Source organism: Dermacentor albipictus, chromosome 1, assembly GCF_038994185.2.
Source record: "Dermacentor albipictus isolate Rhodes 1998 colony chromosome 1, USDA_Dalb.pri_finalv2, whole genome shotgun sequence".
NCBI lineage: Eukaryota > Metazoa > Arthropoda > Arachnida > Ixodida > Ixodidae > Dermacentor > Dermacentor albipictus.
This window is the reverse complement of record NC_091821.1, coordinates 295714435-295741734: the sequence shown is the minus strand read 5'-3', so window position 1 is coordinate 295741734 and position 27300 is coordinate 295714435. Positions and strand designations below refer to the sequence as shown.

The 27300-nt window shown below is 46.1% G+C and overlaps 1 protein-coding gene across 1 annotated transcript in view; it reads left to right on the top strand.

The window, feature by feature from the left end:
* LOC139054455 (receptor expression-enhancing protein 5-like) overlaps positions 1–27300 on the top strand; it is a 456385-nt gene that overhangs the window by 417607 nt on the left and 11478 nt on the right. The window lies entirely within an intron of this gene.

Sequence of the window (27300 nt, the reverse complement as noted above, 5' to 3'; positions counted from 1 at the left end):
ACACTGTCCTGAGGCGTGATTTTGAGCTATTGTTGCACTCTTTTGCCTACCGTAAAGTTATACGTTCTCCTACTAGAGTCACTTCTGATACTTCAACGTGCCATCAGATCGGATACACTCGGCATAAGAATAGTAACATACTTGCATGAAGAACAAGCAGCGATTAAACATGGTGCCGGTGCCGCTACAGCCCAGCCCACTGAAGAGTCGCTCCACGCGCTGGACATTTATACCGTCGGCTGCTGACGTCAATTTGATTTGTTTAAAATGATTAAATTTGATTAAAATTCAATTTGATTAGAATGATTAGAATGATCAATTTGATTAAAATGACTTATATAACGGTATTTTGCTTATATTTCTTGAGTATCCTTTGTACGAAAGCATGTTGCTGTACTAAATTATACCCTTATAAGTGGCTGTATGAGTTACAATGACAAGTTTCTGAAAAATGAATGTTGTAACAACGGTTAATTGTTTCAAGAAAAATGCTATAAATGTACTTGGCTTTTTTTTCTATTGGTGAATATCTGCGCACTTCTTTTTTTTCTTTTTTTCTCTCTCTCATTGACAAACTAACAGAACGTTTTCTGGTATGAGTGTGTGTATATGCATATTATATGTACTCTGAATGAATGTATGAATCTGTGCCTGTTGCCAAGAAAAGGGGCAAGGACCTAGTCAAGCTGCTGTTCTGCAGCTTATTGTTCTTGCCCTAGCGTTCTTTTTGTGCCGTAAAAACAAGAATGCTGAAATAAAATGAAATGAAATGAAATGTAAACTGTCAGACGGCGAGAAACAAGACAGCTGAACTTGACGCCGTGTTTAGCAGCCTGGATCTGGAGTTTCATTTTATTACGCTGTCAGAAACTTGGTACCACCAGAGCTCGTTTCCCTGGCTGCTCCCGAACTATGATTATTTAATTCGATCCAGAACTGCTTCACGTCGCGATGGTGTCTGCATGCTAGTGCGAAACTGCCTCAACGTGAAGTGTGTTGAGGAATTTTCGTGTCACTAATGATTATGAAGTGCTGTCAATCCTTTACGCGCGTACGGTTTACTCTGTTTTTTATCGTCCACCAAATGGAAATTCCGATTATTTTTTGCTCTTCCTTCAAAGGCTTCTCGAATACACTTCCGATTTCCAGTACAATATCATCATCGGTGGTGCCTTTGATATAGATATTTGTGTAAACACTGTCCTGAGGCGTGATTTTGAGCTATTGTTGCACTCTTTTGCCTGCCGTAATGTTATACGTTCTCCTACTAGAGTCGCTTCTGATACTTCATCGTGCCTTGATTTGTTCATCACGAATTGCGGTCAGGCTGATATCGAATCTGGTGTTCTTTCATATCACATCAGCGACCACATGCCAATTTTTATTAGCTGGAAACGTAAATCAAAAAAATAAAAATAAATGTCTTCCTATATTTCAAACCATCACCAGCGATAACCTTGACCGTTTTGCGAAGAACTGTGTAAAGTTGACTGTAGTTGTGTTTATGATTCTCAATGCGCTGACACCGCGTATGAGCTGTTCATTGGCACCTTAGCACGTGTTATCAAAAACATTTTCCGTTCCGTTCACAAAAGCATCGCGCTTCTCGAATTCGCAAACCGTGGGTCACGAATGACCTAATTAAAAAAATAAAAGATAGGCTTTTTAACTGGTTTAATAATTCCAAAGATCCTGGCGATTTGCAAACCTTTAGGTCCTTTCGTAACCGGCTTACAAAATAGCTACGTACGGCTCGTGCTTCATATTTTGAAAAGAACTTTTTAACATGCCAAAATAATAGCCGTAAAATCTGGCACAAGTTAAACACATTAACAAACAGAGAACCGTGTCATACACCTGAGAAGCACATTGTCATTAACGGTGAGGAAATCTGTAGTGATGCGCTTCCCGGTTGTTTTAATGATCATTTCACCAGTGCATGTCACCAAACTGCCAGCCTGAGTGTCTATCAATTTATAGATGCTCACTGCACGGAATCTATTTTTGAACCCTTCAAATAAACATGAAATAACACTGCTTCTCCGTGACCTGAGTAACAGTAGTGCCTGTGATGCTGATGACCTGCAAATCAGGCCAGTCAGCTATGTGCTTGATATTATTTCACCTGTTCTTGCTCATATCTACAATATCTGCCTCTCCCAAGGCCAATTCCCCAAAAGAATGCAAGTGACAAAGGTGCTCCCTATTTTCAAAACAGGTGATAATACAGATTTCGAACTACAGACCCATTTCCATACTCCCGATTTTTTCCAAAGGACTAGAGAAGATAACATTTTGTAGGTTATCCTGTTTTCTTGACAAACATGACTTATTAACCCCACATCAACACGCTTTCCGTAGATTCATGCCGACTGAACTAGCAGTCCTTAAGCAGAAAGAACAAATCCTTGAAAATATTGAAGCACGTTTATTAACCTTAGGTGTTGTCCAGAATCATCCAGTGTCCCTCCTGTTCATGTAGGTGTCCCTACATGTAGATATTGTGCTTAACTCCTGTACTATCGAAGTTGTACAATCAATCAAATATCTGGATGTGCACTTTGATCATGATATGTCATAGCGCATTCATGTAGATTTCCTCACCGGCAAACTGTCACAGGTGTTGGGTGTTGTCCATTCCTTTATAGTTACCTGCCGCAATCCGTGAAATTGCTGATTTATAACTCACTTTTTTTCAGTCACCTAAATTACTGCTGCCTCGTATGGGGGACAACTTCAGCCACAAATATTCACAAGCTGTTTGTTATCCAGAAGAAATTCCTTCATGTCATTTGTAATAAGCCTCGTGATTTTCATTCCGCTCCTCTTTTCAGCGCGCTTAGAACCCGTAAATTGCCTGCCCTAATAAACCTGAGCTTGTTGTCAACCTACAGAAGATATGAGAAAATATTGGCGCCCTTAGCTCTCTCGCTAAACACAAATCGAGAAACCCCTTACAGAACTTGAGCTCCTGAGACTTGCTGTGTTCCTCAACTTCCTACTAATTATGGCCAGCAAATGGCATGCCACTCACTGGCTGCCCAGTTTACTCAGTGATATCACCAAATGCAATATCGATGTGCTCACTTGTTCCGCACAAAATCTGCGTGAAGTGTTTCTGCGATCTTGACTGTGTACGGTTGTACTTTCTGAATTTTTCCCTTGGCGTTTCTTGAACTGGTTTTCTTTTTTCTCCTCTTCGTTTTAACACGTTTTTCACCTGCCCTGCTGCTGCCATTGTAAACGGAACCTGGGGCCAGTCAAGCTGCTTTCTCTGCAGCTTTTTCCCCGTTGTTCTTCCGCCACAACCACGTACCTCCTTGCTTGTGGAAACAATAAAGAAGAAGAAACTTTAATAAAGAATAGTCCGGCAGTTCTTGCTGTGGTGGCCTCAGGTGACGGCTCGAAGTGCTTGGACTCGAGCGGCATCTTCGGCGTGCCGGACGGCCCAGAGCTGGTCTGCCAGCTCTGAACTTCTGATAGCCGCCTCCCAGCGGCGGCGACGCCTACGGAGAAGGTTCCCGGCGGCTCCCGCATCCGGAGCAGCGTCGGGAAGAAGCGAGCTCGAGCCTTCTCCTACCCTGGCAACGGCCGCAATTATGGACGCGTCGCCAACGGAGCTGGTTTGATTACCGTTGTTGCCGGCACACTCCTTGTCCAGATGAACTGCAACCCTTGCGGAATTCGCTGGTGGCCCTCCGATTCCTTGCGCCTGGCTCGCTGCTCGTTGCTCGTTGTGGGGCTTGCCGATCCTGTCGTGCTGCGCCAGTAAAGTTTCGTTCGTTCTCCGTCCTCGCTTCACCGTTGGAACTTGAAGCTTCTCGGACGATGATCGGCAGTTGTTGATCAAACGCAGGCAGGAAACGATGAGGTCAGATGTACAAGAATTATTTATACGCAAACTTTTCTATATACATGGCAGGTAAAACAAATACATTACAAATTTGAACAATTGAGAAACAACGTCTCACTCTTCGACTGTCTCAATGACTGTTAGAGCCCAGACTCGTTTTAACGTACATAGTACGGAGGCTCACTGATCTATCAGCAATCCTGATTTCAGCCAAGTCTGCGGGACAGCATGTCGTCCCGATTTTTATAGCCCAAATATACAAAGAAAAAAAGGCGGTAGGGCCGTTGGCCCGTCCCACAGGTTCAGTTGCCAATCAGAGTCAACCGTTTGTTAAGCCACAACCCACAGGGATGGGCTTACTCTTAAAAATAAACATATTGGAAAACAAAGCTCTTTTCCTTCTTCGCCAAAACTCCGTTTCCCTCTCATTTCTCCGTAGTTAGTGACGGGCTCAGCAAAACACGCCAGGCCCGAACAAGTTATCGCTAGACCGTTTCAAATCCCAACGGCGTCTAGGCCGCAAATGACTCGGAAGCAGGGGCATCGACACCACGAAGTGCCGCTGTACTCAAAGTTTGGCCGTATGGGAGACGGATGGCCCTCCTTGTCCTTCAAACTTATTGTCTACAAGACAAAGTTCTCCGAGTGCGTGTTTCCAAGACGCCGTCGTCCGAACGCACTCTTTACGTGTGCACCGCATTCCTACAGCGTGCACGGTAAGCTGGCCTTCGACACCACACAGGCAGTCGCACCCAACAACAAGGCTGGCGATTGCGTTCCGGACGCGTAGAAGATTAGGTCCGTGCTCACTGCATGCGGCACGGGGTCAGAGCTGCTAAGTCCTTCTTAACCTCGGCGGCGCCTCCAATTAGTCAGGCACTCGGGCGCCAGACCCACAATACCTTGTACAGCGGTCCGTTTCTAGGCTGGTCTGTGTGACCGTAGGCGGACTGCCAACACCGTGCGCACAATACCGACTTCCCGGAATCGGTTGTCGCCCTCCTGGCGCCTGCCGCGTCGCGTCACCCAACCCCGCGCGGTCCATGACACCACATAACACAGAAACGGTTGCCCGCTGACATGGGGGGGGGGAGTGAACCCCCTCTCTATACACACAGCACGTGGCCGATTCGTGACACTTAAGAACACGAACAATCAGAGCGACCTTACAGCAACTTTATCTTAGATAAAGACGCTTAATAAAAAGTGAATTGCGTGCTACTGAAATCAAAATTGTTTTGTGACCTTTCGACGCAAAAAATGGTTGAAGCGCATTGCAAAGTAAATGCAAGTATTAGCCTTTTTCGAGCCATAGCCACAAATGTGTAAATTCCGCATCCAATCCAGTTTGCTTGCGCACGAAAGAGGCGGTGTTATGATCGACCTGTCAGGTGCGATAAGCATTCAAACGGGCTTCCCCACGTTAACATAAGTGCCCTCTTCTCCGATGCAGCAACGGGTGAGCGGGATTCCTTGCGTTTTGTCTAGGTTGGCATGGCTGTTGTTCAGTGGGGTTAATGGTGTTCACGCACAGAACAGCAAATGCGAGTGAGGCTAACGTAAACATTGATACGGCATCTGAACAAAGAGAGGGTCAGAGACGGCAGGAACTACAACACATCGGAGAGACCGAGTCTGAGACGTCGGATACTGAAATCGATAGTGAGACGCAAGGAGCTTCGCAGGCTCCGAGCACGACAGATCCAGAGGCCATGGCGGTGAGACGCCTGGAGCTGGAGCTGGAAAAGGTGCGCCTACAGCTAGAGTGCGAGCGCATTGCTCTACGGAGAGTGGAGCTTGAGCAGTCGGGCAGGCCGCCTTCAGTGTCGGAAGGAAGCGATCGCCACCGTGACATCACGGATGGAATAGCACAATGTGCTAAAGTGCTTAAGGCATACCGGTTTCCGTGTGACGCTGACGTTCTGATATGGTTTGATGAGGTCGAAAAGTTGTTTGTTTCCTTTCAAGTACCAGCACATAGCCATGTACATTTGATGATGCCTGCGCTGACTGAGCGGGTCCGTTATCTGTTGCGTAGCCTCAATGATGAGGAATGTACGGATTACGAGACTGTAAAGAAGGCGGTACTAGATGAACTTAAGCTCACGCCGGCTGAATACTTGGGGAGGTTTGAAAAGGCATCTAAACGAAAGGAGGAAACTTGGGCTCAGTTCGCGTCCCGCGCTAGAACTTATTTAGCCTATTACCTTCAATCTCGCAATGCAAACACAAAAGAAGCTATGACGGAGCTTATGGTCGCTGACCGTATGAAAGCCAGTCTAAGCTCAGAAGCCCTTGAATATGTTCTTTTGCGGCAGGGCGAAGAGTGGTTTAAGCCAGTGGAGGTGGCGAAAGTGCTGGATACTTTCGAACAAGCTAAAGGGAAAGGACGAGCAACTAAGCCAGCCGCAACAGCCTCATTGACGCAGCAAGCAAAACTAGCTAGCCCGCAGAGGACAAATTTAAAATGCCACGTGTGTCATATACAGGGACACCTAGCCAGAGACTGCCCGAAAGCTTCAAATAAAGAACAACAGGGGAAGGCACCGACTGTGCAAAAACAAAGGGTACAGAAGGTTGGTGTTGTAACTGAAGAACCTCTACCAGAGCAAGAACGGGTGCTTAGCGCTAGAGCAGAAATCTTAGCTCAACATGCTAGCTCAGGGAGGTCAAAGCTGGACCTAATCCCTATCATGTGCGGGGATATAGCAACGGAAGCTGTATTGGACACAGGTAGTGAGATAACGGTCGTCCGTAAAAGCATGTTGCCCGTCGTTTTACAGGAGCCATCGGGAACAGTAAGGCTCGAGTCGGCATTCGGAAAGACCATTCGAGCTAACTTAGCTACGCTGCCCGTAGGCATGCATCGCCCGGGGGCTGTGATACAACCGCAGCGGATCGATCTGGTGTGCGCGGTTACAGATGAACTTGCAAAAGGGGTTTACTGCCTGCTGTCAAAGGAAGATTGGGAGCTACTACAGGCGCAGGAAAAAGACGAGTTTGGACGAGAAAGTATTCCGCGGGTAGCCAATTCCTTTGGAGTTCGATCAATCGAAATAGTCGATAACACTGAGCCAGACTGCGTCCTAAGTTGTGAAGAAACGACAGACAACATCCCCGTATTGCAAAGAATAGTTTCGTACAAGATGTCACTAGGGTGCCCAGTCAGCGGGAAAAATTTCGAGCTGCTCAGCTTGCCGATGAAAGCCTGAAAAAGGCCTGGAATGATGCGAGAAACGGTAAAGCTGGCATGTTCGTGTCAGATGGACTTTTGTACCATTGGGATTCCTTAGCGGGAGTCAAGGTCAGACAACTGGTCCTACCAGAGGAAAAGCGCCATGAGGTATTGCAGCTCGCGCATGAGTCATTGTGGGGTGGACACTTAGGGCCGAAAAAGACAAAGCTCCGGATAAAGTACAGTTTCTTCTGGCCAGGAATGGAGAAGGAAATCGCTGGGCATTGTCAGACGTGCCACCAGTGTCAAACACGCTCAGATAGCCGTCAGAGCGATAAAGTCCCCATCACGCCGCTTACGCGACCGGAGCATCCATTTCAGGTGGTCAATGTGGACATCATTGGCCCTATTGAGGTGCCATCTGCGAGGGGCCACAAATATGCTTTGTGTCTTGTCGATCTTTGCACGAGATGGCCTGAGGTAGTGCCGCTCCGATCCCTGACAGCGAGGGCCACATGCGAGGCTTTACTGGAGATTTTCAGCCGTACTGGAGTGCCGGAAACGATCTGTTCAGATCAAGGCACGAACTTTAAAGCTCAACTGACACAGCTAATGTTGGAAAAACTGGGTTGCTCACCCAGGTTCTCCACTGCTGAACACCCTGAGAGCAATGGAGTGGTTGAGAGATGGAACAGAGTCCTCAAAAATATGTTGCATCATGTAATGGAGCGGGACCGAAGAAACTGGGACAAGCTCATCCCATTTGTTCTGTGGGCTTATCGCGAAGTGCCGCATGATACCACCGGGGTGGCGCCGTTCAGGCTATTGTACGGTAGAAACCCAAATGGGCCCCTATCAATATTGCAGCAAACTTGGACGGGTGAGATCGCGGTGCCCTCAACTCTGAGCGAGAAACCTGCCAAGTATTTGCAGCAGCTGCGGGAGCAACTAGAACTAGCCGCGAGTGTAGCTGAGTTGACAAGCACCGAGCGCCAGAGCAAATATGCTGAAGTTTACAATAGGAGGGCACGGACTAAAGAATTTAAGGTCGGGGACCAAGTACTCCTCTTTGACACAGATCGGGCAACCAAGATGGCCGCCAGATGGTTGGGTCCTTTCACAGTTATTGGGAGAGAGAGAGAACACTCGTATCGCTTGCAAATAAATGACAGAAAGACTTCGGTAGTGCACGCTAACCGACTCAGGCCGTACTACGCTAGAGTGAGTCATGTGGGGGTAGTGTTCGAGGAAGACGGAGAATTTGGTGAGGTGGAATACGCGCCGCAAGCTCTATGCACTTCAGTGAGCGAGCACCCAATAACTGAAGACAAGCTAGCTCATTTGGGTTCAGATGCGCGCACGGAAATCGAGGCGGTATTTGAGAAACATCGCTGCGTCTTTGACGGAAAGCCTGGGAGGGCACAGGTAGGGCGGCACCGCATCGAACTGGAGGAAGGATGTAAACCAAAGAGGACGTTTCCTTACAGAGTCCCTGAACTACTAAAGAAAGAGGTTAGTAGGCAAGTGAAAGAGCTTCTTGAGTTGGGCCTGATATATCCGGTGGAGAGCGAATTTGCACACCCGGTTGTGTGTGTTGGTAAGAAAGACGGGTCAGTGCGCATGTGCGTCGATTATAGAACGCTTAATGCCGTGGCCAGGGTAGATGCCTTTCTAATGACCAATCCACGGGAGCTGATCTTCAGAGTTGGTCACTCGAATTTTATAACAGTCGTTGATCTGAGGAGAGGATACTGGCAGGTACCGATGGAACCCCAAAGCGAACATCTCACGCTATTCGTGACACATGATGGGCACTACGCATGGAAGGTAATGCCATTTGGGCTGAAAAACTCTGCGGCTACCTTTCAACGGATGGTTAATTCATTGCTGGCTGCGCACCAAGCTTATGCGTCAGCATACCTAGATGACATTGCAATCTTTTCAAATACCTGGAAAGAACACCTGCAGCATGTAGACATAGTGCTTAAACTGCTAAGTGATGCTGGGCTGAAAGCCAGCTCTGAAAAATGCCAGGTAGCGCAAACTCATATCCTCTATTTGGGACACATAGTTGGCTCTGGAACTCATGCACCAGACCCTGAGAAGATAGCTGCCATAGAAGGCCTTGTGCCACCTCACACAAAGAAGGAGTTGCGAAGTCTGTTGGGGCTTTGTGGGTGTTATCGGGACTATGTCTCAAACTACGCCGACGTGGCAAGCCCGCTTACAGCTTTGACAAGGCGAGGGGTTCCTAATTCAATTCCATGGTCGGAAGAAGCGCAGTGCGCGTTCGAAAGTCTGAAATTAGCTCTCTGTCAGGCTGTCGCCATGAACACGCCTGAGCCTCATCAGCCGTACTGGCTATTCACTGATGCGTCAGCGACGGCGGCCGGTGCTTGTTTAGCTCAAATGTCAGCGGACGGAAAAGAAAAGCCGATCGCTTTTGCTAGCCACCGCTTTAACCCGACACAGGCGCGCTGGTCGACTATGGAGAGAGAAGCCTTTGCTATTATTTGGGCACTCAAGAAATTTGACTACTGGCTTTTCGGAGCAGTGGTGAATGTTGTCTCTGATCATAAACCATTGTCATATTTGACAACCAGCACCCCGCAGGGGGCCAAGTTAGCAAGATGGGCGCTTTCACTACAGCGCTACAATGTAACGGTGCGTCGCCGGAAGGGAACATGTAACGTAAATGCTGATGCATTGTCAAGGCTCTCGAATCGTTCATGGGAGACAATCGAGTAAAGAGCAGAAAAGAAAGGATAGACAGAAACAGCCATGCCAGCTGGGACAGGCGTGAATGTTCCCGTTCACCCGAAGGATGTGTGCGTGGGACAGTTCAGCCTTGGTGGAACTTTCTGTGGCTGTTGTCGTCTATGTGTGTGAGGGTTATATGACTGTGGACATACTATGTATATAACCTGCATATGTTACTTTGCTGCCGTTGTGCCGTGCAGTTCGTTGGAGTGTTCCTGTACATACATGACTGTTTCTTTTGCATGCTCACTGTCATGAATGTGTTGAGCTTTCGCCCTTTTCTTTTATCGCTGTGAGAAAATTGTTTTTTTTTCCGTGGTCCTTTCAGTTCATTTTCCTGTTCCTTACGGACTCCGCAGCACCCGTGTTGGGCAGCGTATGTCAATTTTCTTTGACGGAACCCGCAGAGCTTAAATTCTACGATACAGCGCCCTTGGGCTCTTGTAGTATAGCTGGGAACATTGTAAGCCCAGTATACTCTTTAGGAGGGACGTGTAAGGTCGCTCTGATTGTTCGTGTTCTTAAGTGTCACGAATCGGCCACGTGCTGTGTGTATAGAGAGGGGGTTCACTCCCCCCCCCCCATGTCAGCGGGGCAACCGTTTCTGTGTTATGTGGGGTCATGGACAGCGCGGGGTTGGGTGACGCGTCGCGGCAGGCGCCAGGAGGGCGACAACCGATTCCGGGAAGTCGGTATTGTGCGCACGGTGTTGGCAGTCCGCCTACGGTCACACAGACCAGCCTTGAAACGGACCGCTGTACAAGGTATTGTGGGTCTGGCGCCCGAGTGCCTGACTAATTGGAGGCGCCGCCGAGGTTAAGAAGGACTTAGCAGCTCTGACCCCGTGCCGCATGCAGTGAGCACGGACCTAATCTTCTACGCGTCCGGAACGCAATCGCGAGCCTTGTTGTTGGGTGCGACTGCCTGTGTGGTGTCGAAGGCCAGCTTACCGTGCACGCTGTAGGAATGCGGTGCACACGTAAAGAGTGCGTTCGGACGACGGCGTCTTGGAAACACGCACTCGGAGAACTCTGTCTTGTAGACAATAAGTTTGAAGGACAAGGAGGGCCATCCGTCTCCCACACGGCCAAACTTTGAGTACAGCGGCACTTCGTGGTGTCGATGCCCCTGCTTCCGAGACATTTGCGGCCTAGACGCCGTTGGGATTTGAAACGGTCTAGCGATAACTTGTTCGGGCCTGGCGTGTTTTGCTGAGCCCGTCACTAACTACGGAGAAATGAGAGGGAAACGGAGTTTTGGCGAAGAAGGAAAAGAGCTTTGTTTTCCAATATGTTTATTTTTAAGAGTAAGCCCATCCCTGTGGGTTGTGGCTTAACAAACGGTTGACTCTGATTGGCAACTGAACCTGTGGGACGGGCCAACGGCCCTACCGCCTTTTTTTCTTTGTATATTTGGGCTATAAATATCGGGACGACATGCTGTCCCGCAGACTTGGCTGAAATCAGGATTGCTGATAGATCAGTGAGCCTCCGTACTATGTACGTTAAAACGAGTCTGAGCTCTAACAGTCATTGAGACAGTCGAAGAGTGAGACGTTGTTTCTCAATTGTTCAAATTTGTAATGTATTTGTTTTACCTGCCATGTATATAGAAAAGTTTGCGTATAAATAATTCTTGTACATCTGACCTCATCGTTTCCTGCCTGTGTTTGATCAACAACTGCCGATCATCGTCCGAGAAGCTTCAAGTTCCAACGGTGAAGCGAGGACGGAGAACGAACGAAACTTTACTGTTGCTATACGGCCCCTTTATGAGTAAAAAGAACAAGCAAAAGACGCTTTCAGCAAAGATGAAGGTTGCTGATTGGGCTGAATGAAAAACGTCGCGGGTTCCCGCCCCCGTTCGCAAAACGGGCGCGTCATTTTGACGTCCGAATGTTGGAATAATTTCAATTCAGGAATAGTCTTACGTTATCATGCCCTTAATGGGGGAGCGATTAGCGTGTACGCCTTGACCAAAAGGCGACTGTGCCTTTGAGCACCTGCATTTTCTTTGCACACATTTTTTTAATGAATGGCCTTTCAGCCAACGTCACGTAATGCCTCAACCTGGCTAACTTTCAGGATGGCCATTGCAAACATGATGTATTAAGTACAGCAAGTCAACCCGCATGTATTACATCCTTATTAGCACAAATGAGGTATAATAAATATCGAAACAAATAAAGGATAATAAAACTGCCGAAGAAATTTTACTTAAATATCAAGACTAGTTCAAAACTTGGCCGGCTCGTCTCGTGTACCTCCGTAAGCTTTCTGCGAAACTGAAACAGCCAAATTCAAGGGCGAAATCGGCACGTATGGCGGCACCATTACAGAGTAGGGAATGTGTGGCTTAGTGGAACCACATGAATAGCTCAACTGCTATTGTGCTACTCACGCACAACGAACGACACTTTTAGATTATATTTACAGGCAGTGGAGAAAATGACAAATGGTGCTCAGTGGGCGCTGGCGCGATCATAACAAAACCACCGTGCCGATATGGGTCAGGAACGATTCTAATAAGGCAACATTTCTAGCAAGCCTTCCATGCCCTTTCTCATGTTTCTTCAATTGTTCAAACACGTTAAATTTGGGGTAGAATATTCTCACAGAATAACAAAAGAACTTCAGCAGTAATTAATCACGGTGCTGTTCAAGGGCTTCGGTAATGGTGCTGAAATTATCCTATTATGTGACATGAATGCCCACATACAGGATTTAGATGGCTATACCGACAACAACGGGAAGTCAATGCTAGACGTTTGTGAGCAACCTAACCTCGTTATCGTGAATACAGGGCTTAAGTGTGAAGGGCAGATCACGTGGAAAGTGGGAAACCGACAATCAACCAATGATTACTGTCTGATGACAGAAGGAATTCATGATATGTTGAGCGAAATGATCATTGATGAGGAAGGGTATAGCAGCATAGAGAGTGACCATAAACTCATCATTTAGAAAATGGGTATGTAGTTGGGAAAGAAAGCAAGCAGTGCAAAATGGTCAGTCCAAGTTTGAACGCTGAACAAATAACAAAGATAGTCACTAGAGTCGAGGAAGAACTTTGCAAATGGCCAAGAGTGGGAATATAGCCAGCTTCTAAGTGTAATGATGACAGAAATACGGAAAGTGAAACATGTTCGTTTGAAAGGAAAAAAGAGACTGAAAAGCTGGTGGAACAGGGACATAAGAGAAGCGATCGCCGAACGACAGAAAGCATCCCGAGAGCACAGGCAGTCAAAGAAGGCGCAGTTGCCGCAGGATGAAGTAGCCAGTGTATGGGAAATATACCGGGAGAAAAAGTCTATGGTTCAAACACTGGTGCAAGTAAAGATAAAATGTGAAAGTGAACGTTGGTTGTCGGAAATACGCGAGAAAAAGAAGGCCGCATCTAGAATATTTTGGAACCACATAAAATTATTAGGCAGGAAGCCAACAACAATACAATATATCCTACCCGTACAAAAAAATTATTGACAAGGCATTGAAATATTGTTGGTCAATGTCTAGTTTTTTATTGAGGAATTATTGAGAGTATGTTGGAGAATTGTTGGGTTGAGTGTGTGGGGTCTGATGTGGGATTCTCTCCCCGTACTCTTGGGACAAAGGAACGACAACACAGTAGTGCAAGCAATCACAAGGGCATTTATTGCACCTTTCATACAACAATGCCTGCTAGCCGAGTTGCTATCCACAAAACATGCCGATGGGCGCGCGACAAATCTAGAAGTCCGACTCACCGCGTCCTCGTGAGCGAATATGTTCGCTCCATGCTGGATCCCAACGCCTGGTCGTTCGCGTGTATAGTCACGCGAATCGTGGCGCGTTCGAAGGCGACCACGCGAGGCGGTCTCGCAGATGCCTCGGTCGCCGCGCGCGCGGAATGTCCGCGCTGCTTCGGCGACCCGCCGAAGCAGCGCGCGACCCGCCGGGGAAGAGGGCCGCTGCACGTGCGGCACGGCACGTCTCTCCCGCTGGCTGTCTGGAACCCAAGAGAGCAAGCGCCTTCCTTTCGGCGCCCAAGTAACCTCGCGGCGCGCAACACTAGCGCCATCTCTCGCACTGCGCCTGTACCACTGGGACCGCCGCGTGTGCGGCGAAGCCGCACTACAGGAGACGCGCTATGCGGGAAAAACATCAGGGGAGGCGCGAGGGTCGCGCATCCCCACAAGTGTTGAGCACTTTTGAGTATTGGCCACTGAAATCAAATTGAAACACCATTGGGTACCTCAATGTTGAATAATTGTTAAGTTACCATTGAAAGTCCGTTGTGCTTAGACAACCCGTTGTGTTTGTTTTGTTGAATGGTAGTTGAGTTACCATTGATTCTGCGTTGAAGTAACGTTGTGGTAGTTCTGTTGACCTGTTGTTGAGTTATTATTGCCACAGCATTGAAAAGCATATTGTGGCACAGTTGAGATGCCATTGGGATTTCAGAAGTCGCCATTGAAATATGATTGACGTTTCGTTGGGCTAGTGTATTTTTATTCATATATTGAAATTGCTTCGCTGTTCACACTTGCATGCCCCGATGCCTGCTCGTAACTTTCCCAAACACAAACAAAATCAAGGGAGAGACTGATCAACTTGAAGTACCTTTATTTACACTAAAGATGCTGCACGTGAAACATTATTACAGTACATAAGGCACCACTACATCGAACCTGGAGACATAGGCTAGTACCTACAGCACTCTAGCAGTGTAAATACATCTGAAAAAACCTATACATATGAATCCAATCAAAACGATCATTGTGCTCTTCACTTTCGACTTAAGTTTATGACTAGAAGGCAAAGCGACTCAAAAGGCAGGGCTTAAGCATACCCTTGTAACAACCAACTTTGAACACATGAACACTTGGAGCTGCTTGCATGTGAATACACAAAAGACATCTGAATATGTTACATTATTGTTGCGCACACTAACACATCACAGGAAGAGCTACGGCTGACTGTGAGAAGGCAAAATAACCAACTTGAAACAAATGACTTCACGTAAATATATACAACCTTTAGCACACGTCTTTCACCACGATTAAAATTTAATGAAGTACCAAAGTAGACTTGCCTGAGCTTTGTCTTCGAGATAAATATATATTCATGTTGCCCAATTATTTTATAAAATAACATAACTCAACTTAGCTATTATTTGACGAGACATCATTTAGAAAGTTGTCGGGCATGATGAACACCTGAATCGTGTTTCTGACAAGCCAGGATTGCTTTCTTCAGAAATGAACTTGTAAAGCTTTTGTGTAATGAAAGCAGCTTATCGCGCTGGCACAAGTCAAGAACAAACAGTACACCATTTGATTATGTTAATTTGGGGTACAGAAGAGTTCGTTAGTGGCATTTCCTCAATTTAGTGAGCTCATTTTCAGGTAATCTTTCTGGACTTGCACAAAGCTAATTAAAGCATTTTTTGGGGCCTTTTTTCCTATACCCAGCAACTAAGTGCTATCTCAGTCAGAGATAAGGAAAGGCTGATACCTTGAACGATAAGAGAAAAAATAATTATTTAGCACAGAAAATTGGTAGTAACACACGGCTAACACAATTCCAAACAGCCAAATAAATGGTCACCTGCACTTTCAGTATCAAGTACCCCAGAAATAGTCATAAAGTATGAGAAAAGGTTCCAATGACTCGACAGCCAGATTGCTGAGACAGTGAAAAACGCCAATAAATGCATATACGAAACACGAATTACCTCAATTTCGCAGATAAAATGTTATTAAAATAGGACCAGAATTCTGCTGTATAAAATACATAAAGGTTGCATAAAAATTGGGACAAAGCAGTAACTGAAAGACAGAGGGAGCTACAGCACCCATGTTGAAAAAGATCACAAGGAAAATGATATATATGCATATTTAATTTTACAATTTTCGCTCCAACATATATAAAAAGAACGCATGCACTTAGAGCATAAAAAGGTTCATGTGCCTGGAGAATGCAGCGCAGTACAAAGAAGCGTCATGAGAACCGAAAAGTAGATCTTACTACGAATGGTTGCAACCTACAATCAGGCATGTGCCATGTCATGCCTTGAATGGATGAAATTCATAAATCTTACACACAAAGGAAGTTACCATCACTCTTATTGGCTTCCTCAGGGGACTCCTTGAAATTGAACTAGAAAAATGTACTCAGTGTCAAAAACAAAGAGAAGTTAAGACCCTATAGCGTTCTTCCTGAAATAAACAGCGCAAATAACTTCATGTGTCAATTCTATGGACACTTCGCCAATTCGGTGTACATTTATATTTCACAACCACCCAAACAGAGACGAGAAGGATGAATTAAGGTAGGAACACACATGAACGCTGACTCAAGTAGAAGTTTATTCGTGAAGACGAAGATTTTAAACACACTGGCCAACTTCACAAAGAAAAAGCTATGGATGCGCAGCATACACAGCCCGGCACAACAAAAAAGGACCGAAATACGTCCTGTAGAATAAACATGTGCGTCAAAAACTAACAAAAACATGAAAACTGAAAGGTTTCTCCTGTAAGTGATATTAACGAGAAGTACTACAGCAACTCTTTCCCACTAAGGGTCACAGAAATCTTGCTTATGAATATTTCTTCGTGATCCATAAATAATGCTTCCATAAGTCCTCTTGTGTTCTGGTCTTTGTGATGAAACAATCGTTCTTTCTGCTCTATACCGCAACACCAGAGGAGTTCCAGAAGCAATATTTATCGATCACAAACGAAACAATTGCATAACCAAGTTATCTGTTGCCTTTAGTGGGAAAAAGTTGTTCTCAAAAGAGTATTTCCCGTTGGGTAGTATCACTTATCGGACAAATCTTTCGCTTTTTCAATAGATTTGACCGATAGTTCTCGTTTTTCACGCACGTTTATTCTACATGACATGGCTTCATATTTTTTTCTTGTCGCACGTGGCTGTTTCTGCCAAGCATGCACGGATTTTTACCTTTGCCAAGTTGACTAGTGTGTTTAATACCTTTGTCATCAAATGCAAACGTTTAGTAGAGCTTGCGCTCGTGTGTGCTCCTACCTATTTCGTCGTCCGACTCTGTTCGTGCTGGTGTTTACAGTACCCACGTATCACTTGGTTAGGCTGGTAAACATTCTCACAAACAAAAGTAAATGCCTCCCCTCAAAAGGTAGCCCATCGTTTACTACTAAACGCCAGAGCAAATCGAAAGTAAGCCTTCACAGCGTCCATGCGGCAGCTAGTACACCACGGAGCAACACAAAAAATAGTTCAAAATCTCACTTGATGGAGAGTGTCAACAGAGATGCGAGCTTGCTAGTGAATCAGCCACATATCAACGGGTGTCTCTTGCACGACGCCAAGGTGCTTTTGGCGTAGAACACTTTAGCATCTGGGAATTTACTGCATACGTAACCTGTGAGAAGGGAATGTGGACAGAAAATGAGATTGCGCGGATTAAGAATCTGCCACACACTGCACATAACTACGCACGAAATAGAAGTACACACTATACTGGCAAGTAAAAATTTGCGACTCTTTAGGAGTGCCGTCGAGAAAAGGAAGGAATGGGTTGCTACGGTAAATGTTAGCTAAAACACGCACAGCGATGTTTCACAGTGGGGAAAATATTCCCGACTCTCTCGCAGAACCAAAGACCACGCGAGAGTGCATAGCCCATACCAAACAGATATTTATTTATTTTATTTTATTTATTTATTTACAGATACTGCTGTCTCAATACATGAGACATAGCAGGAGTGGATACATCAGAGATTCGATCAACACAACATACAATGAACTTGAAACGTAATTACAAAATATGGTTAGACAATTCTTCACAAACTCACAAACTCTTCACAAACTCTTCATTAGGTTTTTCCCGCAAGGAACCAGCTAGGTTGTTCCAAATTTCAACAGTGCTTGGAAAAAATGAATACTTAAAACAATTTACAAAAGACTGGAAAGGAACAATATTAAGTGGGTGTGACCGGCGCGTGGCACGCCCAGTGGGATGACTGAATGAAATCGGGGCATCAATGCAACTTTGGCCGTGTACAATCTTGTGTAGCAAAGTGATACGTTCAAGTGTGCGTCGATGAGCCAAGGGTTCTATTGATAATGCGCATGCGTGAGATGAGGGAGAAAAGTTGCGGTCATATCGGCTAAAAATGAACCGTATTGCTTTCTTTTGTATAGCTTCAAGCTTACTAATGTCAAGTGCAGTGTATGGTGCCCAAACCACTGAGGCGTGCTCTAGTAATGGTCTGACGAGGCATTTATAAGCTGTTAATTTGCAGTCCTTAGTTGAGAATTTGAGGGTTCGCTTTAAATATCCCAGTTTCCTAAGTGCCCTAGCGCAAATTGTTTCAATATGAAGCTGCCATCTTAAGTTTTGAGTGAAGGTAACTCCAAGATATTTGAAGGTATTCACAGAATTTAGGTAGTGCCCATTACAGCTATAACTGAAATTGAACGGCTGCTTTTTATTAGTGAAAGTCATTTGTACAGTTTTTTGGTAATTAATACTCATTTGCCACGCATTGCTCCAACCACAAAAGGACGAAAATACATTGTTGAGAACCTCTTGATCTCGTCTGTTACTGTGGTATAGAGCACGCAGTCGTCGGCGTACAATCGCAGTTTCACTGGTGTGTCCCTAATGACCTGTGTGACATCGTTAATATAAATAATGAACAGCAGGGGCCCAAGGACTGAGCCCTGTGGTACCCCGGAAGTGACTGTGGCGGACGATGACTGCGCGTGATTAAAAGTAACATACTGAGATCTTAAATGTAGCCAATCAGCTATCCAGCCAAGTATTTTACCATCGTTAATAATTTTACTGAGCCTAAAATGAAGTTGTCTGTGGCACACCATATCAAACGCTTTGCTATAATCTATGAATATGGCATCAACCTGACCTCGATTATTTAGAGCCGAAGCGATGTCATGAGTGAATTCAATGAGTTGAGTAGCTGTAGAAAAACTAGAGCGGAAACCGTGTTGATTCTGCGGCAATATATTATTAGTAGTTAAATACTGAAGGACATGTTTGTGAATTATGTGCTCTAAGAGTTTGCAACAAGTGCTTGTTAACGAGATAGGCCTGTAGTTGGAAATTAGTTGCTTATTACCCGATTTGAACACAGGAATTACGTTGGCGATTTTCCAAATGGCCGGTACAGTACATGTCTCTAATGACTTACAAAAAATTATGGTTAGGTAATGAGCATTCCATTCTGCATAGCGCTTCAAAAACATGTTTGGTATACCATCCGGTCCGGCACCCTTAGTGACGTCGATGTTCAAGAGAAGGTTATAAATACCGGTATAGCTCATTTCAATTACTGGAAACGGAGGCATTTCCTGGATAATACCAATGTCGGGGGTGGTACCATTGTCATCTCCAAACACAGATTTGAAATAGCCATTAAACGCCTCCGAGATTGTCGAAGGGTCCGAACAGGACACATCATTTATTACGAAGGATGACGGGCAGGAGGTAGCAGGGTTGATGGTTTTCCAAAACTTAAGTGGATTATTTTTCATAAAAGAGGATAATGTGGTATTGAAATAGAACCTTCTAGCCTCACTCATTTTGGATTTTAGTTCAGATTTAAGTAATTTATTTAGGGACTCCCCGTCATTATTTTGTGCATTGCGTCGTTTTCGCAGTCGCTTAATGCGACGTTTGAGTTGTATAATTGGTCTGGTATACCACGGGTGTGTAGCATGCCGTTTTATACTCTTTTGAGGAACAAATTGCGCTATACACTCATTAGCTATACCATAAAATTGGTTATTCAACATATCAACACTGTAGTGTTCACTACAAGACACAAAATCATCAAAACATGATGCAAGTTTAGCAATAATAGAAGTGTCGTCAGCACGCTCAAAATTCAGGACAGTTTTAAACGTTGGTCGTACTGGTACACAAGCAACATTTAGGCGAACAATAACAGCCTTATGGTCGGAAATTCCATCAACAACATGGCACTGCTATGCATTCTTTACCAGGTCATCATTGACAAAAACAAGATCTAAGACAGCATCTTCGCGCGTTGTATCGACAACCAGCTGCGATAGATCGAAAGCTACTGACATGTCAATTAACGAATCACAAATTATCCTATCACGGCCAGTTGATGATAACGAATGCCAATCTATTGCGGGTGCGTTAAAGTCACCGGTTAGTACCAGTTTAGAACAGTTAAGCTTATGTCGGACAATATAATCACTGATAGCCGAAAAAATGTCAGGGACGGAATTTGGCGGACGGTAGATAGCACCGATAACAATAGCGAGACCATCAATTTTTAATTTACACCATATTGATTCAACATCTGGAAGTTGAGGTAGTAAAGAGAATTCAATACCACTCTTAATAAAAAGTGCTACTCCGCCACCACGGCCAGAAGGCCTGTCTTTTCTCAGAACCGTGTAACTAGGAGGCAAGAACTCATGGTCAAGAGTGGATTCGTTTAGCCAAGTCTCAGTCACACATATAATTCTATCTATATATCGAACATATATATCGAATCTTTGGGTCCAGTAGAAGGAATGACCTAAACATACGCCGAGAGCGATGCGAGCGTGCCTGTACGAGTGAGAACATGTTCCGCTTCTTTGAAGCTAGCCGCTCCGGCGTGGCTCCGATCATCCCGCGCGATTTGTGTGCAGAACGCCGCGTACACGCCCTTGGGCGTTTTGCGCGGTAGCGTCCGCGCAATGAGCTAGCTTCATGCACGCGTCATTCTTCACCGCGCAAACGGTGCTCGAGTGCGACGCTTAGCTCGAGGCGACAACGCGCCGATTGGCGCTCCTTTCGCTTCTGGAAACAACGCACATTCGGTTGGGTCCAACTCAAAGAGGCAGCAGAGAACGTTGGCATGTTTCGGTTATCGCTTATTAAAATTGTACAGTACGCCTTCAACGGCAACCCGCCGCGCTAGATAAAGATGCTTACTGCGGTAGTTTTGGCGGTGGTAGACGATAAGGTGAGCCCGTCGGCGGCTGTGTTCTTTGACCACGTCACCACACCTCTGTTCATTTGCGCTGTGTATCCGTGTACAGTCACCGCGCGGAAGCTGTGACTAATTGGTTGGCCGTTCTCCGCAAATCCCAGAGAGGCGAAATATATTTCGCGGTGCGCCGCATCATTAGCCGCAACCTAAATCGAGGCGCGCTTAACCGCTACGGCACAAAAGGGGATCACACTAACCGTATAGTATACGATGAGCCACTACGGAAAAAAAATAATTCTGATGTTCCACGTGCCAAACCAACGATCTGATTATGAGGCACGTCGTAGTTGGGGACTCCGTATTAATTGTGACTTCCTGCAAATTTGTAGGTGCATACAATGCACAATGCACGAGCGTTTTTGCATTCCGCTCCTTTGGAATGCGGCCGCTGCAGGGATCGTATCCACGACCTCGAGCCCCAAATTGCCACGGAGGCCGCCATAGTTACGAAATGCGTAAGCGTGAAGTGCAACACTGCCTTCCGGTACGAGTGTGGTACACGCGTAGCACAGCTGCACACCTGGTGCACGATTATTTGTCGTGGTACTCCTAAACTCGTAGTGCCTGCCTAAATACCTTGAAAGGCAGCGCGCCTCTCACGTATCGGAACGCGATAACAAGCGCTTAGACGGCATACGTGAGCCCCCATGAAAGATGACGTGGCCACTGTAGAAAATTACCACTGCGCAGAGAAGCCGATCCTTATGTTCCAATTGTGTTCTCTCATACAAATGAAGGAAACGTTATTAGACAGGAACAAATGAAGCAATGCAATTTTACGCACATGGGGCGCCGCTGCCTCTTCGCCTACCATTGTTTCAAACGAAGTGACGGCGGCAGCGAGAGTTAGTATCGCGCGCATTTGCTCCGGGGCATGCGGTTGAACGTGAACGTGTGCTTAACATGTCACGTTCGTCAATGTCAAAATAGAAAAGAAGGCTACGTGCCCAAGAAAACGAGATTACTTACCTATCTTCAGAAGTGCGGCTGCGACTGTTTCGGGGTGCCTTCTCTCCAACAGGCATCATGGCCTCTGCCGCGCAACTCATCAAAACCGTCAGGCACGCACATCAGTAGAAGACTAGTTGTTGGGTGAGCCAACCACTTCACCGGATAAACGTTCCACTTATCGTCGTTAAAGCATTTCACTAAAATGTGCGTCATGATGTCCGAAAAGAAAATACTTTCATCAAGAAGCACGAGGCGTGAACCACCGCACAACTGCAACCGTATAACTGAGTCCGAAAGCCGTTCACAGCTTCACATGGCTTCACTATCGTATTCAATTATAAAAACCTTTCAAACACAAAATAACGGCACTTAAGAACCACTAATTGATTAGCAGTAATTTTTCGTCAACTAACCTTCACAAATTTTTAAGAACTACCTAATTTATAGCGTAAACAACAAATACTACGACCAAAAAATGCGACTACGAAACTAGCGGTAACTATGTGTACTGTTGCAAAAGTGTGCGCAAAACGAAGCTCGGTTGCGCCCGTTTGCGCGCACACATACACACCCGAACGCTACCTTAACGTTTGTCGCGCCACTTAAAAATAAAAATTACTACTAGTTTTGCTATTTGTACAAAAATAAAGCTTCTAAAATAGTTTGCAGCATCTTTGCAGATGACGAGGTGACAAGTAAGCTACAATAAGAGTCCGTTACCTGTATTTCTTTCATTTCCCTTTGGTGTTCTTAACTGAACATACGAGACCTGCAGGCTTGGAACATGAAAAGACGACAGTTCGGCGAGGCTCAAATAAATCGCGTGCTTCTTGCAAGGCGAGAAACGGGAGCAGCCGCAGATACAGCGATTAGCTGTGATACTGTTGCGGCTGTTGCTGAATCTGAAGCTCTTTGAAGTCAATGGTTATAGCGGCTGCGCGCTGCGATCTCAAAGCGCGTTCATTCTTTGATCTCTAGTACCACGGACATTGGACAAAAGCTATATTTGCTTTACGGACAGAGGGTACGTCGCAGGAAATTCGAAGACCTCACCCGTGTATGTTTGTAGCGTGTGCGCGCTTGCATCCTACGGTTCCCACAGTGCGTCCGATTCTCGAAGGTAGCGTCGTCGCCTGTCGGCACCTGTCTTATCGCCGGCCGCGCTGCCGCCGTGTCTACTTTTGGGGAACTCCACATGTGCGTAGTCACCGTGTTTGCAAGTGAATTCCGCATTCTTCTACTCCCCGAAACGTGCTCATTTCGGATCGTACTAATGGTTATGTCATCTAGTGTATGTTAAAACGACGATGGCATTTGTACACCGGCGAAGAAATAAATCGTTATGAACTTGGGCGATCATGAATCTAGTCTAACGTTGCAGTTTTTACGTAGCGAAAATGGCTACGAAAGTGGGGCGGTCCCGGAGCTAGGCGCTTCAAAGCGCCAGCTGTAGCGACAGCACGAGGAAGTGGCACGCGGCGCACACGCCAAGCATTTCAGAGCTTACTGGCTTTCGAATGAGACGAGTATGCGCGCGCTCGTGGCCTATTGGTTAGAGTACCGGGCTCGACGGCCGACGTTCGATTCCACCCCATCGGCCACACATAATTTTCTATTAATGAAAGCGAGGCGAAAGAAGAACCTACCTGCCGCAAAGTGACAGGAATAAGGTTGGAACGCATCGCAAAACATGGTTGGAATGTCTCCATATGCGATTTCTAATTATTGTATACTGGACTCAACTGCTACACAACAAAAGAACAACTAAAAAAATCAACACAAGTTACTCAATAAATTGTTTATTGAGAACACTCAACGGTAATATTGTTGTGCAAGAATTGAGTGAACTCAATTGCTCTTGAAAATTTGTTGAAGTCCGTTGTTTCAACAATTCCCCCACAATATATCAATGGTTAATCAACACTCATTTTTGTACGGGATAGACGAAGATGGAAACAAACTGGAAGGGGAAGCGGCTTTAAATTACATCCTAAAAATAACAGCTGACTCTTTCCAAAGCAATGACGAGGTTGTATTTTAAGAACAAAAAAGAGCATGAAAGAGAACGAGATGGAAAAGCAGCTGTTGCTGACAAATTTCAACTAGAATAAAGCTCAAGAGGAAATTCCTAAGCGCACAGCCAGAGGGCTAGACGAGGTTCGCGTTAGGCTGATTAATGAACTAGGACCAAAAAGTACGGAAGCTCTGGTGAAAGCAGTGCAAAAACTTTAAAAGATAGACAAATACCAGACAGTTGGCGGAAAGAATTCCCTCGTATAGATCGTTGACCTTTACATCGGTAATATACAGGCTAGCAATGCAGGCAATCAAATTAAAGCTGCAAACATGGGCAGATTATTTGGCATTTTGGGAGAACTTCAGAATGGCTTCCGAATAGGCAGGCGTTTAGATAATAACTTATTTGCTGTTACTCAGTGTATTGAAATATCAAATGTAGAAAGCAGACCGTTATATGTGGCCTTTTTAGACATTACAGGAGCGTACGAAAATGTAGACCGCAACATTTTGTGGGATATTCTGGAAGGGGAAGGCTTAGGCGACGATTGTCTACATCTTTTGATAGAGATTTACCCAGAAAATACCGTTTGCGTTGAATGGGAATGGATGAGGAGCGAGGAGAACGTTTATATCAACACATTACTGAGGCAGGGGTGCCTTTTATCCCCACTGCTGTTTATGATGTACATGGTGAGGATAAGGAGGGAACTAGAAGGAAGTAATATCGGGTTTAATTTCTCAAACAGGCGGGTACAGTAATAGAGCAGCAGCTTCCAGGTTTATTTTATGCGGGCGACATTGTGTTGCTAGCAAACAAGCAAAGTGATTTGCAACAAGTAAAACTCTTGCTTGGGCTAGTTGGTTGATGCGTGAATGTGTAAGGCGCAAGGCGCAATAGACCAGGACAGAAGAAGAACACAAATGAAAGGAGCGGCAACAAACCGGAACGTCTGGCTAGTATCTGTGGATAGGAAGGCGAGAATTTAGGTTTGAAATTTAGCGTTAGTAACTTAAGTGTTATGGCTGTACAGTAGCAATACAGGGCCAGGAAATACGTCGAGTAGAAGAATATACCTTGGTATATGGATAAAAAAAGGCAATAGATGTATGGAAACACAGGAAAAAACAATAACAGTAAAGGGGAAGAGAAATGAAGTCGTAATGAAGCACGGAGCGCTATGGGGATATAATAGGTACGAGGTGCTCCGAGGTATGTGGAAAGGTGTAATGGTTCCAGTACTTAGTTTTGGAAGTGCGGTTGTTCGCTTGAAATCGGGGGTACAATCAGGACTCGATGGGAACCAAAGGTCAGTGGGACGCCTCGCATTAGGCGCTCACGGCAAGACTACAAACGGAGCTGTGCAGGGTGATATGGGCTGCACTAGTGTTGATGTGAGGGAAGGTCACAGTAAAGTGTATTATAAAAAATGGTAGGAATGTATTATGAAGAAACTAGGAAGTTTACCAGCAAGTATGCGGCCTGTAGTGTAGGCAACACAGCAACAAAGAACGTCAAGCGGAAAGTCAGAGAGGCTGAAATAATCTTATGGGTGGCGGCAATAGAAAAGAAACCTGCGATGAGTAAATACTTAACAGGAAAAAATGAAATCAGAAAAGAAACAATTTATAATAACAGAAAATGAAGCGCATTACTATTCGAAGCGAGATCGGCACGCGAGCTTCTTTGGCGCGCTGGAGATAGGTAGCGACGTCAAGATGCTCCTCGTCAGTGACGTGCGGCAGCATGGCGTCGAGCGTTGTCGTCGGGTTCCTGCCGTAAACCAGCTTAAACGGCGTGATCTGTGTTGTTTCTTGCACCGCCGTGTTGTAAGCGAATGTTACGTACGGCAGGACGGCATCCCTGGTCTTGTGTTCGACGTCGACGTACATTGCTAGCATGTCGGCGAGGGTCTTACTCAGGCGCTCCGCAAGACCATTCGTCTGTGGGAGGTAGGCCGTTGTCCTACTGTGGCTTGTCTGACTGTAGTGCATAATGGCTTGGGTGAGCTCCGCTGTAAGGGCCGTTCCTCTGTCGGTGATGAGGACTTCTGGGGCCCCATGTCGCAGCAGGATGTTCTCGACAAAGAATTTCGCCACTTCGGCTGCCCTGCCTTTCGGCAAAGCTTTCGTTTCAGCTAAGCGGGTGAAGTAGTCCGTCGCCACGACGATCCACTTATTTCCGAATGTTGACGTCGGAAAAGGTCCCAACAAAACCATCCCAATTTGCTGAAATGGTCGGCAAGGGGGTTCGATCGGCTGTAGTAATCCTGCTGGCCTTCTCGGTGGTGTCTTGCGTCGCTGACAGTCTCAGCATGTCTTGACGCAACGGGCAATGTGGGCGGTCAGACGCGGCCAGTAATACATTTCCTGTATCCTCGACAGCGTCCGGGAAAATCCGAGGCGCCCAGCGGTTGGATCGTCATGTAGGGTGTGCAGTACTTCTGGACGCAGCGCTAACGGAACAACAAGAAGGTAGCTGGCGCGGCCTGATGAGAAGTTCTTTTTCACGAGCAGCTTCTTTTCAGCGTGAACGAGCACAACCCGCGCTTAAATGCCCTAGGGACAACGGCGGTGCTCCCTTCCAAATACTCGACGAGGCCTTTTAGCTCCGGGTCTGCTGGTTGCTGTTTAGCGAAGTCTTCTGCGCTTATTATTCCAGGAAAGGCGTCGTCGCCCTCGTCGTCTTGCGGCGGGGGATCGATGGGGGTGCGTGATAGGCAGTCGGCATCAGAGTGTTTTCGTCCGGACTTGTAGATTACAGTTATGTATTCTTGCAGTCTGAGGCTCCACCTCGCCAGCCGTCCTGATGCGTCCTTTAAGTTAGCTAGCCAACACAACGCGTGATGGTCGCTGACGACGTTGAACTGCCTGCCATATAGGTAAAGGCGGAATTTTGCTGGAGCCCAAATGATGGCGAGGCATTCCTTTTCAGTCGTAGAATATTTGCCTTCCACTTTTGACAGCGACCGGCTAGCATAAGATATCACTCGTTCAAAACCGTCTTTCCTCTGGACTAGGACGGCACCGAGGCCTAGGCTATTGGCGCCAGTGTGGATTTCGGTATCGGCGTCTTCGTCGAAATGTACAAGTACCGGCGGCGACTGCATGCGTCGTTTGAGTTCTTGAAATGCGTCGGCCTGCGGCGTTTCCCACTTGAACTCGACATCACATTTGGTTAGCTGTGTTGGCGGCTTTGCGATGCGTCAAAAGTCCTTGACAAAGCGCCTGTAGTAGGCACACATGCCAAGAAATCTACGCACTGCCTTCTTGTCGCTGGGCTGCCGGAACTTTGCAATGGCAACTGTCTTTTGCGGGTCGGGGCATACTCAAGATTTGCTGATGTCGTGGCCTAGGAACAGAAGCTCATCGTAAGCGAAGCGGCACTTTTCCGGCTTCAGAGTCAGCCCTGATGACTTGGTGACCTCTAATACTGTCGGAAGCCGCCTAAGGTGATCGTCTAAATTTCCGGCGAAGACAACGACGCCATCCAGGTCGTTCGATTTGACAAGACGCGTCTGCCACTTCAATCCTGCTAACACC